Raw genomic sequence first — 15,602 nt, 5'->3', positions numbered from 1 at the left:
GACAGGATTTACAAGGAAATATTGTGAGAGTTGTGTCAGTGACTTTGTTAACTGAGACAGATGCTGTATTCAGAACAGTATACTACCAACCTTTCACTGACCATGACAATCTCATTGAGTTTCAGGGGAAAAAATAGTGCCAACATGAGCTCTAGTCTGTCTGCACTCAAGGTAGAATTCCACAAAAATGTGGAACACAGCAAAAGAGACACAGGAGACACAATGTTAACAGCATTTTGTCTTCTTCCTTCGTCCATTCTCATTGATGAGGCTACATCTCTCAGCCACACATCTGCCTTGATTGTTAATGTGAAAGTCTCTGTATATGGAAAAAAAAAAGCTTTTTGGAGCTGGTTGAACTGAAAAGCCAAATAGCAGAGGGTAAAGAGGAAGCTACTGTCAAACTATTTGGACAAGGCAGACTTCAGTGAAGAGTGGCTTCAAAAGAACTAGGTCTCATTTGTTTCTGATGGAGCCAATGTCATATTAGGCAAGAACTCTGGTGTGGCTAACAGGCTAAATGAAAGATACCCTAACCTCTTCACGATAATGCATCAACCACCGTTTGGAACTGGCTGTATCTGATGCTTTGGATGAGGTTCATTTAATCAATCACTTCAAAGCATTCATGGAGAAAATCCACAATCTCTACAGTTAGTTAATTCAAAATTCATGGAAATGTCTGGAAACAGCATAAGTAGTCGGCTCACAAGTCCTGAAAACTGGCAGAGGTTTAAATCTGCAAAAGGTGGCCAGCAGCTTCTGTGCTGTAAAGGCTGTGTGGAAGTTGTATGAAGCACTCAACAGAGTCTTTGAAAATGCTGCGGGAGACCAAACAAGAAACAGCAAAGAGAGGCAAACCTACAAAAGCCTGACACATCATACCACAAGCAAGACATTTCTGTGACCTTGGACTTACGTACAATGCACTGTCTGAACTTGCAAACCTGTCTCAGCTACTCCAGGCCCATTCAATCACACTTTTGAGGGCAGAACAGCTTCTGAAGCTCAATATCATTCAAAGACTCTCCAGGAGAGAAAACGGAGGAGGCACTGAAAGCACAGGCTTCGGGACATTTTGGATCAGTTTCCCTGGAGTCAAATGCAAAGCTCACAGCAATCAATGCAAAGCACTTCCTACAAAGTCTGAACAACAACATGGAGAGGCGCCTCTCATTAAGTGAAATGCTTTGTGATCTCAGCATTCTGGGCACAAGCAACTGGCCATCAACACCTGGCATACTGCATGGTGAGTCACAAATAAAACAACTGTGCAGGCGGTTCAAGCTTTGTGAGGACCAAGGAGTTAATGGTATGAGAGATTTTCTTCAGCACCCACAAAGTGAACCTAAAACCACTCACATGATTCATGCAGACCATCCCTTGCAGCATGTTTGTGTGTGAAAGAGGTTTCAGTGCTATGCACGGTGGGGGATCTCAAGGCCATCAGGTCCTGAAAAGTCCCATCATGCTGAGTCGTTTTGGGCTGGGCTCGGGCCAATTTGTTTTTAATAAGTTGGACTCTCATTTAGCCTATATACAGTACACACAGAACAAACAAAGACTCTAATCCTAACCCTAACCTTAACCCTAACTCTAAAACCTAACCTACTGTATAAAATATTGCTATACTGAATACATTATAAATATTATCCATACATATGTACACATTCATGCATTAGATGTGACAGGTGATGATGCAGAGCATCAGGAAGAAGGTGGAGAGTGGGGACTTCCTAAAAGTTCAGAGTGCTTCGGAGTGAAAGCTACATTTTGGAGTTTTGATTTCATAACCACTACAAACAAAGCGCTACAGTAATTAATCATGTGCAAGCATTTGCAAACAGATTTGAGTTTTCTTCTTCTTTGAAACACTGTTCTTCAGTTTCTGTAAAGTTAAATCCAAGAAAGGCAGACTGTAACTCATTAATTACTTATTTGCAGCTGGATAATGTAGCTTGATATTCTCTACTGCATGCTTATGCTTCTCTGCAATGGACAGTTGGTATTAACAATTGTGGGCATGATTGTCTGTGGTACCTCTATTTATGTTAGAAGTTTGCTTCAATAAAATAAAACATTTAGCATTTTAATTATGCTTAATGTTTCTTTGACAACACAGAGAATATGTGTGGCTCAACAGAGTATCCTCGTGTTTGTGTCTACCAGAGGGAGCATGTGTCAGAGAGAGCTTAAAGTGATATTGGTGTCAGTCTGGGGTCGGGCTCAGGCTGAAGAATTGCAGACTTTATCCGACTGGGGCTGACAATGACGATTTGATGATGATCAGCATAAATGGGTTCCCTGTAAGTCTTTTTGAGCCAAGGAAGTATGTCACAACATGCTTTGCTATGCTAGCATGGAAACATTTTTGGAACATATTTGGAAAGCTTTGTAGACTACCAGACTAGTTACCCCACCCACCCCGTTCTTTTCCCCCCTACAAATATTATGCTACTGCTCTGTAGCAAGCCCACCCCCTCCCTTCTTACTTCATCCCTATGGACATTATGCTGCTGCTCTGTAGCAATATCATGTCTTTGCTTCTTAGCCCACCCCTAGAACATTGCCAGCCAACACAAGAAACTGGATCAGGTTGAACAGGAGGTGGGCCGTCTTTAAGTGTTCCATCCTTCTTCCGGGGCTTGTGGGCTAACACACAGTGGACCCGGTGTGCATAATTTGTTGACGCTGATAAGTGCCTTTTCCTGCCTTTGTTTATTAAGGCGTTCTGTCTCTGAAGCTTATTTGTCTTGCAGCAGTTCTTGGATGCTTTCCCCTGCATTTAGTCTGATACACAATCTATGTTTGACAATGGTTTGGAAGATAAGTGAACATACTGTTTTAATTCCTCTCTTTTCTCCTTCTTATTTATTCCCTCTCCTCCAGACCACAATTAAGGAGCCCGAAGGTCTATCATTGTGATGAATCCCTGTATGAAGCGCAAAACTGACTGTCAAAGCAGTGAATGACTGTCTCCTCCAGCAATGCGAAATCACCAGGGATGATTAACACTAAAACAGTAGAAAGGCAGCCCAGAGCATTTAAATCTCCCCAGCTGTAAATGTCATTGACTGTTAAAGTTTTGTGTTGCTAATAATAAATAGTTGATAACACTTACCCAAGTCTTTCAGAATGCTCTCAATTATGTGTGGATGCATGCACTGTATGTGTTAGTGAGTGTGGTGGGGCTTCTGGGGAGCCTCTCTGGGACAGCTGTGTACAAAGCTACAATTCAAATGTTTCTTGATAGATATTCTAGACTTTGCTATATTTACATCAATAGCAGATTGATAAGGTTAAAGTTAAATTTAGTATTTAGTATTTAGTTTAAATGGCTTTTTAAAAGAATATGCCAGAAAATATAATTACCATTATAACAAATGATCAAATGGCAGGAGGGAGCCATGGCATGGTGTTAGATTACTGTTGCGACAATAATATAAAATACATGTTTTAATTGGATGGAGGTCAATATGGTTTTGTGGAAACTGTTCTTCACTGTCAACTGTCACCTTTGGAAGTTTTAATGATGATTTATTCATTTATTTTTTCTGGCACAGAGCAGTCAGCCCAATGATGAGACAAAGAAGAAAGCTTTGTCAAGATTTTCTTGATGTAGAAGACAGTGTGACTTGAGAGTCAATGTGGAATGTGAAGTTATTTATTCAGAAATGTGAAAGTTTTCAGCTGATGTTCATTTGAAGCTATGACAGATTAGGGGTTTCATTCTCACTTCAGCAACCTTTTCCTAACAGAGGTACGCCACTCTGCTGGCTTTGACTAAAAGGTTAAAACGCTTTTCATGTTCGTACCTAATGTGGCTTCCCCTTTTTACATTTTCGTAAGAGTGCAACAACAAAATCAATGTTACACTCCTGGAGTATTCATAAGGTAATGCTCTCTGTATACTTAGATCAAAGCTCATTATTTTTGATGTGACTCTTCCATTGATTGGGATCCTCTTATGCCGGCGAGGAGAGAAGTGTATGTGTGTGTTTCAGACAGCATGGTATGCTGGATCATTCATGCCTTCACTAAACAGTCTAAAGAAACAGTTGTTTAGCACCATGCTGTCAAGCCAATTCACACACTACTCTTCTGCACATAGAGAGAAAAAATTACCGGGTGACATAATTCTGTGCATAAACAATCCTAATTGGGCCTCAAAATCCCTCTGCAAACATTTGAGGATCCTCGGTAAGCATCGTGCAGTGATAATTGTGATTTATCCTCTGTCTGTAGTCATCATTTAGCCTTTTGCCATCATTAGTTTCGCTGTGACACAGAGAGCCTGCTGTCCCGACATCCCCAGACCATCTGCCAGGCCAGGCCATGCCAGCCACCTAGCACCTTCACATAACGCCCCATTTGGTATGGCATCTGTGTGCTCCACTGATCTGCCAACAAAGGATTACTGAATGTTTAAACAAGCTCTTAGATATTTAACAATATTCAAATGACCATTTAATCCTATGGTCTATGTCTGAACTAATGCAATGAGCCGACAGTGATCTGGGGACACCCCATTTCAAGATGCCACAGTGTTAATGACACACATGAGAGAAATCAGCACTCCATGCAGATCTAGCCTCCGTATCTGATTGGCTTTGATTTTGTGTGACCGATGTCTGATAAAAGATGATTATCAGTCCACGGCTGTTCTGTTCCAGACAACAGGCACCTATGGCACCTCTAAGCTTAATTAGCTAGTCTCGGATTCTAAAAGCAGAGCAGGAGATGTGTCTAGACAAAATGTCTGCTGCTTGTTAACAAGACAGTCTATTCAAAACAGCTGATTGAAATCTCTCACTTGTAATCTGTTGCTCAAAGTGCTTGACAATGTTTTAAATATTTTCCTTCTAGATATTAAAGCAAGAGAGAGAGAGAGAGAGAGAGAGAGAGAGAGAGAGAGAGAGAGAGAGAGAGAGAGCACTGTCACTAAATTCACTGTCTGTTGCTTTAGTTTCTTGGCTGTCCTTCCGAGAATAAAAAATAACAAATTATGGAAACAGGCTAAGAGGGGTTTAGATAAACATTCTGTTCATCGATCCTCTTATGCACTCCAAAAAGTTGACAATTGACAGCGATATCAAACTGCAGGAGTGCACTCTCTTTCTGTAATGATTACATGTGTAATGTCAAAGAAATATACACAAAACTAATCAGCACATGGAGCCCATGACAGTATTTACTGGCAGAGACTATCTTATGTTACTCAAGCTAAATGTCTGCCAGTTGCATTTAATAGTGGTGCTTCCTCCAGCATGTAACAATGGACCTTTGAGCAGAGTACTATGGCTTGGAGAAATGTTTCCATAACTGCCATACATCATGTTACAGCACATTACACAGTAGGGTGAAAACATTTGTTTTATGCAGAATGCCTCTATTGATATTATTTTATCAAATGTGTTTTTTCAACACTAATGGACTGCTCTATTTTAGTATTGAATGTTATAGATACTGTATGAACATTATATGTAATAACATTTGTTAAAAAAAAAAGACATGATGCTGGCTTAAACTACTCACACTTGCTTTTAAGGAAATAAGGAAAAAACATTACAGTGCTTGTTAGTAAGTGGGAAATGTTTTGTTCCCTACAGAGCATTGTTAGCATCTCTGGCAAGTGTTACACGTGTGAAACAGAGCTCCAGTCTGTCAGCCACCAAACAATGTGGTATCCAAAATGAAAAGTTGGGGAACTTTTTCTGCCAAACAACTGGCCACAATAAATGTAACACCATTTCCTGTGGAAGCCATTGCACTGAAAGTGAAATCATTCAGGATGAGAAACAACAAAGTATCCAAGTCCTCTGATCCAAACTTAGTTGAACCAAATATCAGTCAAAGAGAAAAACAAGTGAGACAGAGAGAAAAAATGAATGTGTCCTCTACCTCCATTTACACGGGTCTTTTGGACAGGAAATAGTTTGAGAGAGCTCTGTGGTCTCTGGAGCAGCAGCAGACATTTTCTTTACTAACCCTCCTGAGATTTACTATCAAAATCCAATTAAGTCTTGCTTGTGTGCTTGGAAGGGAGTGTTTGGGGGGAGTGAGAAAGGTCACCTGTCTCTTTATGCCTCAGCGTTGAAAAGGACCCTAAATTACACACTAACACACACATTTATACATACAGCCACAAAAACAATCACACATGCACACCCATGTGGGATCTGCCCACTGGTCTCACCTACATGATTAATAGTGTAAGGAGCTGACAAGTGTGACTGAGGCGGCAATTAAAAGAATACCCGAGAACCGCTCGCTCATCTCATCCATCCTTTATGATCTGTTCACTACATCTATTATGAATAAATGGATGATAACTATGGCAGGAAACTTGGAGGAGATATTGATCACCTCAATTAAATCCAAACAAATTAGAGAGGAAAAAGGGAGAAACTGGTTTCTGCCTGCAGACATGTCTGGATATTTATTTAACTATGCAACTGCAGAGTCTGTTTCCAAAATGAGATATCCACAGATTGAAATGATCAATGATCATTAACATTGTATCATTAGCATTTGCAATCATTACCAAGTAAGGCAGATGATAGTTTTCAATTAAAGTTACGAGTCATTTGAGACATTTGTTGCCAAGGAGCCATTTCTACCAAAATCTTTCAAGGGAATTAACATAAAAGTGGTGGCTGTGCTGGTGGTGTTTCATGTCTTCCTGTCCATCTATTAGCTTACTGCAGATGTGTTAACACTGAAAGGACTGAAGACAAGACAAAGCAAATGGGCTTTAAGAGTACATTTTACATTGTTTAATTACATAAAGCAGATGCTGCAAAACATTGTCTTTGGTTAGTATGATGATTGATGAAGAATAATCAGAAACAGACACTAAAAAGACAAATCAACTGTCTTCAGTAAAACAGACAAAACGTTTTAACTCCTTCAATCATAAGTCTGGAACATATAACAGATCTCAATAAATGTTGCTCCAATTACTGCAGTTAAACAGACTCCCTAGACTGATGGCATATGCCTTTCAACCAAACCATGACTGAAGATAGAGAAGAAAAGAAGTGAAGAGAAGAAAGGAAAACAGAAGGAGTGTGAATATTTCTAGATGACAGGAGAGTTAATTAGTAGTGTATGTGATTGTTTCTGTGCTGTCTTGTCAAATGGAAAGCTACCATGTGTCAGAAAACCTTTCGTGCCCTTGTTAGCTCCATGTTCGTCCTCTTCTCCATATGGTTTCCATGGTAACAGACCCATCAGACTGGTCATAACCCTTGTATTTCATACTCACCTGCAAAGTGAGCAATGTGTGTGTGCGCAGGCATTGAATGTCTCCACTGGAAATGAATTCCATTATTTGGTGTTGTGGTGTCATTATTTGTGATATTCTTATCACCATATAAAATCAGGTTTGTTTGCTTTTTATCCCATTTATAGTCTCATTTTTACTAAAAAAAAAACAGTAAATCAATCCTTTGAGGCTATCACTACCATCAATGACATCCATATGAATTAAGCAAAACAGGGTTGGAGGTAGCCTGATGTAGTCAAACACCAGCTTGTTAAGTAATGACTCGAACCATACCTGACAGAAATGAGCATCTGGTTGAATATATGGACCGTGCACACTGATTGATCGGCATGGGAGAACAGCTAAATTAAGACCCAGATCAGTCAATAGTAGGACTGCTAACAGCCACTGATTGTACACTTACATATAGTGAGTCACCTCTCAGTGGCTGGCTAAATGAGGTGGCTGCTACACTAAAGGGTCTTGCCACAGTGCATTTTATACAACAGAAGACACAGGGCAAGTTCCAGGCCAGCATGATGAATCTCTGTCTGTCTATCAATCTATCTACCTACAGTATTTGTGCGGAGGTGTGGAGCAACCTTAGACTGCTTGTAGGAACTAAAATGAAAGACAAATGGGTGTCTGTGTTAACACCAATTTTTCTTTGCCGACTAAAATGCTGACTTTGAGCTGGCAGCAGCCCTGTTCTTTATGAGAGCTCTCGTCTCGACTGGTTCTTATTTGATCAGCTCAAGTTCCACTGAGACGACCTTTGCTGGGTTAACAAAATGTCACAAATGATTTCATTGCGGGCATCAAGTGACTTGCCAAGTTTCACTGGAATAGACTGACACCAGCATAGTGACTGAAGAAAAGGGTCATGGCGAGCCAGCAGTCCAGCAATTTATTTGTTTCCACATTGATGGTTTTCGGTATTTTCCATCTTTCTGGACTTTCTGACCTTCAGTCAAGCTGCTGTACTGGCAGCTCAGACATGATGTAACCGTATATCAAATGGTGTAGGTCAACCTCCATAACTGCAACCTTCTTACTTTAATAGTGCTGCCACAGTGTTTTTGTCTTTCTCTCCTGTTGCCATGCATTTGAATTGCTTTGTAATTTAATGAGATTTTGTGATCACATCTAGCCAATGGTCTTCTGCTTGAATTTCTTTGAGACAATGTACAGCCCACAGAAATGACTTAACTAAATTCAATAACAGGGACAACTGAGCTCCAAATACAGCACTGTGAATGTCTTCTATTATTGGATGTTACAACTTGTTTGTGGAGCTTGGTATGAAAAATGATTCTTATTTCTTTTGGCTCACCCATAAAGCAGACAACAATACTCATATCCCCTTGTTCCCGCTTTCTTTCCAGCACTAACCTAAAATAATAATAAGACAGGCACAAATACACACAAACTCAGGAAATACTCTCATCTTAGGCTGGTTTAACAGAGTGAATAGTTTATCAGAGACATTCCAGCAGGGTTTCCGCTAAAGGTGGGACCTAACTTGCACAGGTGCTTCATTGTGTTTCTGGCCTTTTCACTAAGATAGTCATCTCTGGAACCACTTGGGTAACTCTCCCTCTGTGCTGACAAGGCCACTCTGTTCGTCATTACAGTCTTGATTTCATCTGTTCATTCATTCAGTCATTCTTTTTCCTCATTTATCCCGGTCCAGCAGCTCGGCCTCATGTTATCTCGGAAAAAGGAGCAGCTTCTGAGGTAAGAGAGTGAGCATCATTTTCGATTTCTTCATGAGCGGTAATGAGATGGCCTGCTTCACACCAGGGGAATTCATCTGTGTGCACGGATCATCTAAGTAATTGACTGAAGAATAAAACCCAAACCCAACAGGGTCAATCACGCTAACCTTCTCTTTACCCCATATCTCATTCTCACAGGACTGCTGGTGTTCACCTAGAGGTTACATTGATGAGTGACATCGATCAATTGGCTTGTCTTTGCCTGATGACAAATGGTGCTGCAGTTTCTTTTATGAAAATCAATTATCCATATACTTTAATCACCTCTTACTGCAATCTGCCATTTGCGCAACAGCCAATCCCTCTGAAGAAACTGATAGTGAGGAGCAAAGGATCCCAGTCTCTTCTTCGTATAGCCGCACTGACTGAACTGACTATTACTGAGCATGCCAGACTGACTAAGTGAGAGAAAGACATGGCATGTTTATTTCAGTGGCCAACAGAGCACAATGTGTCATGACTGCGTGTGTGCTCTCATGTTGTGTGTATGTGTGTGTGAATCATGTCTAAAATGGGGAGTGTGTGGGAGTTCTCTCTCCAGACCTGTAAACTGACAAGACAGTTTCATGGTTCCCTATAGTACCCTGGTTTACGGAGTGACACACCTCTTCACCAGTGGAGAACAGACAGATCAATGAAGAGAAACGTACGGGAGCAACATCTGCTTCAAAGTCTTTGGTTTGAGACAATAAAGAAGATTTATGATGCTAATTAGCAAAACTCGCTATGAGAGTACAATGAATGACAAACATACAAATAAGTCAAAGCAGCAAATCATAATCAATGTAAAGCTCTAGTTTCATCCACAAACCACTTAGTAAGGTTAAGTTTTTCACTACAATTACCAGAGCCAGAGATGTGGTGTGCATTCAATCTCTATTTCTCAATCTGTCTCTCAAACACATACATGTATGGACACACACACACACACACACACACACACATACTCAGCTTTTCTAACAAAAGCCTTTAAAAGAGACTCATTATCATTGATTGTCCTCCTGAAGTTTCCTTTTACATTCAGCTGCTCATCTCTCAAACCATCAGTGCTCATTTGCACAACTTTCATTCTTAAGGATTTTATTGTTAATACACTGCAAAACGCTAATGGTCTCAAGTCCACAATTTGAACACACTGCATTATGACACTAATCTACAGCCTCAGTGTGAGCGAGATAAACACTTACCTGACTAAATCTCATAGGTTAGCAGTGATCCCCGCATGTCAGGCTGTAAACAGGGATCGATAATTATTTCTTTTTGACTACAGGGGACTGTGTAGATTTGCAGCTTTTAATTACAATTGGTCTGGCTGGGATTGTGAGTGAGATGATGGTTGAGAGGGTCTGCACATATATTAATGTGTTACATCACACAGTATAGGCTCATGCATACACAAACACACCCATTACATCATTCAGACATACTGAAAATAACAGTATGTCTCCACACCCAATCATGTGCATAGACACAAATAAATCAATCTCCGGCTCAGAGATGAGCTGAAACACGTCTCGGCTGGACTTGCTATAAATGTTGAGCATCACAATGTACAACATGCCACCACCAGAATACACATACTAAGCTGTTATTAGGTTACATTTAGTATTTTAAACTATAATTGTAAACACTGTAATGGAGCCCCTGAACAGTGATGAGAAAGGTTTCACATATCAGCAGAGGTCCATATATATTGAGAGTCTGTCATTAATGTTGTTATGACTGCAGACATTTATATTGACAGGATACAGTACAGTACAGTACAGCACACAATATACCAAGCACACCATATAATGTTACTGAACCCATGTTATCTAAGATTTACATGCTTTCTCTGCTATTCATCTTGTCATGCGGGGAGTGTAGCTGCGTCCAGGGTCAGACAAAGGCCTTGGCCACTCTTACAGCGATAGATTGAAGGGCTGTAATTGTTGCTGCTGGAGCACATACTGTGACCCTGTCCTTCATCGATACACAGCAGACAGCATCGATGATGGAAATAAACACTGCCACAGCAAGAGTGTCGATGAACCCCAAGAAACATGCTGTAGGCAGTGGATTCAAAATGCCCTCCTCACTCCTACAAACATATTTAAAGAGGCTGCTAATATTATTTTTGTGTTATTTTCAGTATAGTTGTTTAGTTATTTTAACTGAGTTGGTACCCACTCAAATTAGGATCTTGGGGCAATTTTGTAACTACATTTTGGAAAAAGAAGAGGAAGAAAAAGAGAGCCACTGCTCAACAGTGCCAAAAATAAATGCCAGGATATTAATATTGTCCGCCCTGTTTCATGTTTACTGCCTGAGCTATGTAATCACTGCCTTAAGCACCCTGACAACAACACAGCTGATTTGAATATCCATTGAATAAGTTTAATACAAAGGGAGGATCTAAACCTTACAGTAGCATGTTTTGTACTCGTCGGCGATGTTTAGCACTTACTGCTGTGATAGATAGAGCTTTAACCGACTTTGTTGGCCAGACAGCAGTGGTGATAATGGCCTGCTGGCCTCTCCCAGATCCTGTTACACTGCTGGGGACACACAAGCTGCTCTGTATTTAGCAGCAGTCCTCTCTGCTGTGAGCTTATACTGTAACAGAGCTGGCGGCCACTTCCTCTCACCTCACAGTATAAGTCTCAAGGAACAAATAGCTCTGGAGGGAAGGCACATGATCAGTCAAGATTCTGCTGCTGACTTCAGCCCATTCATTAAATTTTTCTTCACAATCTAGTTCAGGAAGACCAAAAGAGGAACTTAAAGTAGAGAAAAAGTGTTGCTATTGATATACAGCACCTTTCAAAATCACCCTCATCGTACTGCAGCCGCATGATCACAGTTGCTTTTTGCCTTTAGTCTGCAGTCATGAGTGAATTCCATGTGTTTCTTAACTGATAACAGTGGCTGCATCTGTCCAGACAGGCAAGCTTTGTAATCTATACTTTGACAGCACTCCAGAAATCTATTTACTCCCTCCTCAGTTGATTATGATTAATCCTTTTGTACAAGCCTCCACAAGCAAGCACCTGCAAGCACCTATGTTGAGTGAAATTACTACAGCCAAAAAACAAACAAATCCTACTTTGTGTGAACTACAAGCTCAACCTCTTTGCCTCTGTTACATTGCCCTCAGTCATCATGGATTGCATACATCATGTCTTGTTTAACACACACACATGCACACACATGCACACACATGCACACACATGCACACACATACACATACACACACACATGCACACAGCGAAACAATCACCTAGCGCGTGGAAGACTGTGCTGCAGTAAGATGAGGATATTGGAATTATCCGACCACAGTCTGTCAGCAAATTCTGCCCACCCACAGGGTTACAGCGGCTGTGTTACTTCCATTATTAAAAAAAAGGAAAGATCCAAGATTGAAGTCTGCCATATATATATATATATATATATATATATATATACATATATATATATATATATATATATATATATATATATCACTAAATAAGTTTTCCATTTTAAAGATGTATATTACAACCTGAACTACACAGGCAGGACATCTCACAGACAGATATCCGCTTGGTTGTCAAAGAAACAGAGAGGAAGCATGTAATTCTGTCTGTCAAACACCTACTGTAAGCAGCATGGTGAGATGCTGATTACATTTTTCTGTTTGCCAGTTCTGCTCAGAAAGAACAATTCAGACAGACGACCACTTCCAGAAAACAAAAGGTGCCGAGACAGCCTCACAATATGCCCCTCACGGTGTGCAAGGAGGCAGAATTGAACACAGTGCAAGTTATCTGTGAACAGCTGTGTAGAAAGTTAGATGTGGACTGAGCTGTACACAACCACATTGCAGGTGTGATTGGCTTTTGCTATTTGGTTTATGCTGAGGAGAGAGAACATGCCGTGCAGGAACAAGCTAATCTATTGATTTAATAATGGGACAATATGAATGGATGGTTGGAACAGTGGGGCCTGCATCAGTGGCCAGGGGCTTAAACACATGTAGAACAATGAATACATTTTAGATTGGACATAGATTGGTTTCAAATCTAGGTACATCTCCTTTTGTAAAAACCAAATATACTGCCATAAATATATTAAATATACACATTATGTTTTTTTTCTTTTTATTTGTTTTGTCTGTTTTTCCCACCAGTGAAGTGAATGTGGAACTTGAGATAATGATGGTCTTATATAACTAGAAATTGGATGTCATATTTTTTTCTCTTTAGTGGCCACTAAATAACAGTGGAAGTCCAGTGTCCATGAAATTTTAGCTGGTTCAGGAATGAGAAATGTCAGATATACTATTATATCTCTCCACAGATCAGCTGTATAAGCTTATTCAATTTTGTGAAATCCTGTCATTTAATTATCCCCTTTTCTTTGAGGAAGGAGATAGTTATATTTAATAGCTGTATAGTGGACATGGATATTGTTGTTCCATTCACTGTCCAGCAATGTTGGCTTTTTGAAACTAACACTTTGTGATGGGCTAAGATACTACTGAATAATACAAAATACTTTAGGTGCACAAAGTAAAAGAAAAAACAAATCTATGCTCATTGATTATTAGTGCTTTGTTCACCAGACCTAAGGGTGTGGGATTTATTTCTGGAGCTACCCGTCAAACAAAGGTTGCCTCTTGTCATCCTGACAAGCAGCCAATCTAATCAGACTGAATGATGATGGGGTGGACACATGCTAATTAACATTAGCAGCCTGAACATGGCAGAACAAAGGACACTGCTTTTGTCGTGCTTTGTTATTCTAGTCAGCGTATGTGTGCTTGTGTTCCGGTGTGAGATGTGTGTGTCTATGTGCTGTAAATGCACTCAATGTACAAATCGTAGTGAGTGTTCCTCTCTGTCAGATGTATTTGTGTATTGTGTGTGTGTGCACGTGTGTGTGTGTGTGTGTGTCTCAACAGGGAAATGGTATGAGTCATAACTGAGTAGCTGGAGCCCACGGGCAGGGTGGTATAAGTTCATCAGAGGTCAGACGAGCCACCCACGCACTGCGATGAGCCGATGAACACGACGGCGTGCTCTAAATCTCAATGATGTTCAGTCAGAAATTCCGATCGAGCTCAAAGACAATATGAAGAAACATGAGCTGTAGTAGAAAGGGAAGCTCAGAAGAGGTGAACCAAAGCAGCCTTTCCATCTGGAGCCCATTTCAAGCCAGTCTGTGGAGAATGATCGTATCTGAGGCTGACAATGTTTGGCTGCGACGCGGGACTCTTGAGTAGCTCAGTGAAAGCACTTCTGATGCTTTCAGAGACTTGTCATCACCAGTCCAACATGTCATCTCGTCTTGGTGAGTGTGTTGGTTTCCTGTCAAATGCGCATGAATGAATGAATGCTTCAAAAGGAGCCCTTGAGTGCAAGCTCAATAGAGAGAGTAGATAATAGGGCATATAAATATAAAACTAACAAATAACAAAACAAGACAGTCAAAATAAAAGTAATTATGTGACCTTGACTTGCATAGTTTAAGGTGAAAATTTTAAATGTGTAAGAAAAAAAATCCCTCTTTCTTTCTGCTTTCTTGTTTTAAACATCTCATGCTAACAGTGGACACAACCCCAGACAGAGAGCACAGATCACTAATACTGATCAGTGTTATTGATTTTCATTGCAAGGTAACATTTTTAACCAGAGTTGATTCAAATCTGTGTAAAATGTTCCCTTACAGTGTATTTGTGCATGCGCCCTCAAGACAATTTTCACTTCATGCAACATAAAAGAATGTATGAATGAATGCAAAACCACAATTCATCTTTTTTTGTGTGGACAGAAAAAAAAAACATTTCAGCCTTTGTGCATTTCTTTCAAAATGAACTTAACAGCAAAGGGATCCTTGTAAAACCTTCAACACTCAGACGAGATCCTTAAGAAGTGTGACGGAGAAGTGCTTGAAAGGCAAGTCGTGAAAAAAGCTGTCCACTTAGAGCAACTGCTGCCTGGTGTTATCTGTGCTTCTCGCCCTTCACCTCACATCATCTCTTTGTCCTTCGCTCTTGCCACTCATCTTTTCTTTTACCTTGTGCAAACCTTACAACCTTACAAAAAACCTCTCCTTGGTCCCCTTCACTCTCTCCTCTTTTCTTTTCTCTTCTCTCATCCCTGCATAGTGTTCATTATTCCCCCTCCCTGTCTCCTTTCCAAACTTCCTTTCTTCTCCTCATCTCATCAGCTCCACAGACAGTGTGTCTCACTGGTGCTCCCATTACAATGCCCAGGGTGCATCACCACTCCATCTCCCAGTAATGGATTTCCAATGCTTCGACCATCTTACCTGTCACGTGGTCGTGTCTCCTCCCTGGGTAGCATCACTCTGTAAGCTGTTTAGAAATGCATGAATCCTCTCTGTGTTATTGTACTCATTCCATCATTACTCACTCCCAAGAAAGAGCAGCAGTGTGCGACCCCCACCCGCTTCTCCTGATGCACGGAGTCAAACCAATGAAGACTGCTGCTGCCATGAAATAACAGCTCATCAAATGACTGAGTAGATCCAAAAGCATAGTGAAAACGAGTCATTATGTGGGGATATGTAACAAA

General features: G+C 40.5%; 1 protein-coding gene across 2 annotated transcripts in view; it reads right to left on the bottom strand.

The window, feature by feature from the left end:
• The window catches only part of LOC128377130 (1-phosphatidylinositol 4,5-bisphosphate phosphodiesterase beta-1), a 112,234-nt gene that overhangs the window by 61,599 nt on the left and 35,033 nt on the right, over positions 1 to 15,602 (bottom strand). The gene's annotated exons all lie outside the window — the stretch shown is intronic.

This window comes from Scomber japonicus, chromosome 17 (assembly GCF_027409825.1).
Source record: "Scomber japonicus isolate fScoJap1 chromosome 17, fScoJap1.pri, whole genome shotgun sequence".
NCBI lineage: Eukaryota > Metazoa > Chordata > Actinopteri > Scombriformes > Scombridae > Scomber > Scomber japonicus.
Note: the sequence above shows the minus strand (reverse complement) of the source record. Positions and strands in the feature narration are given on the sequence as shown.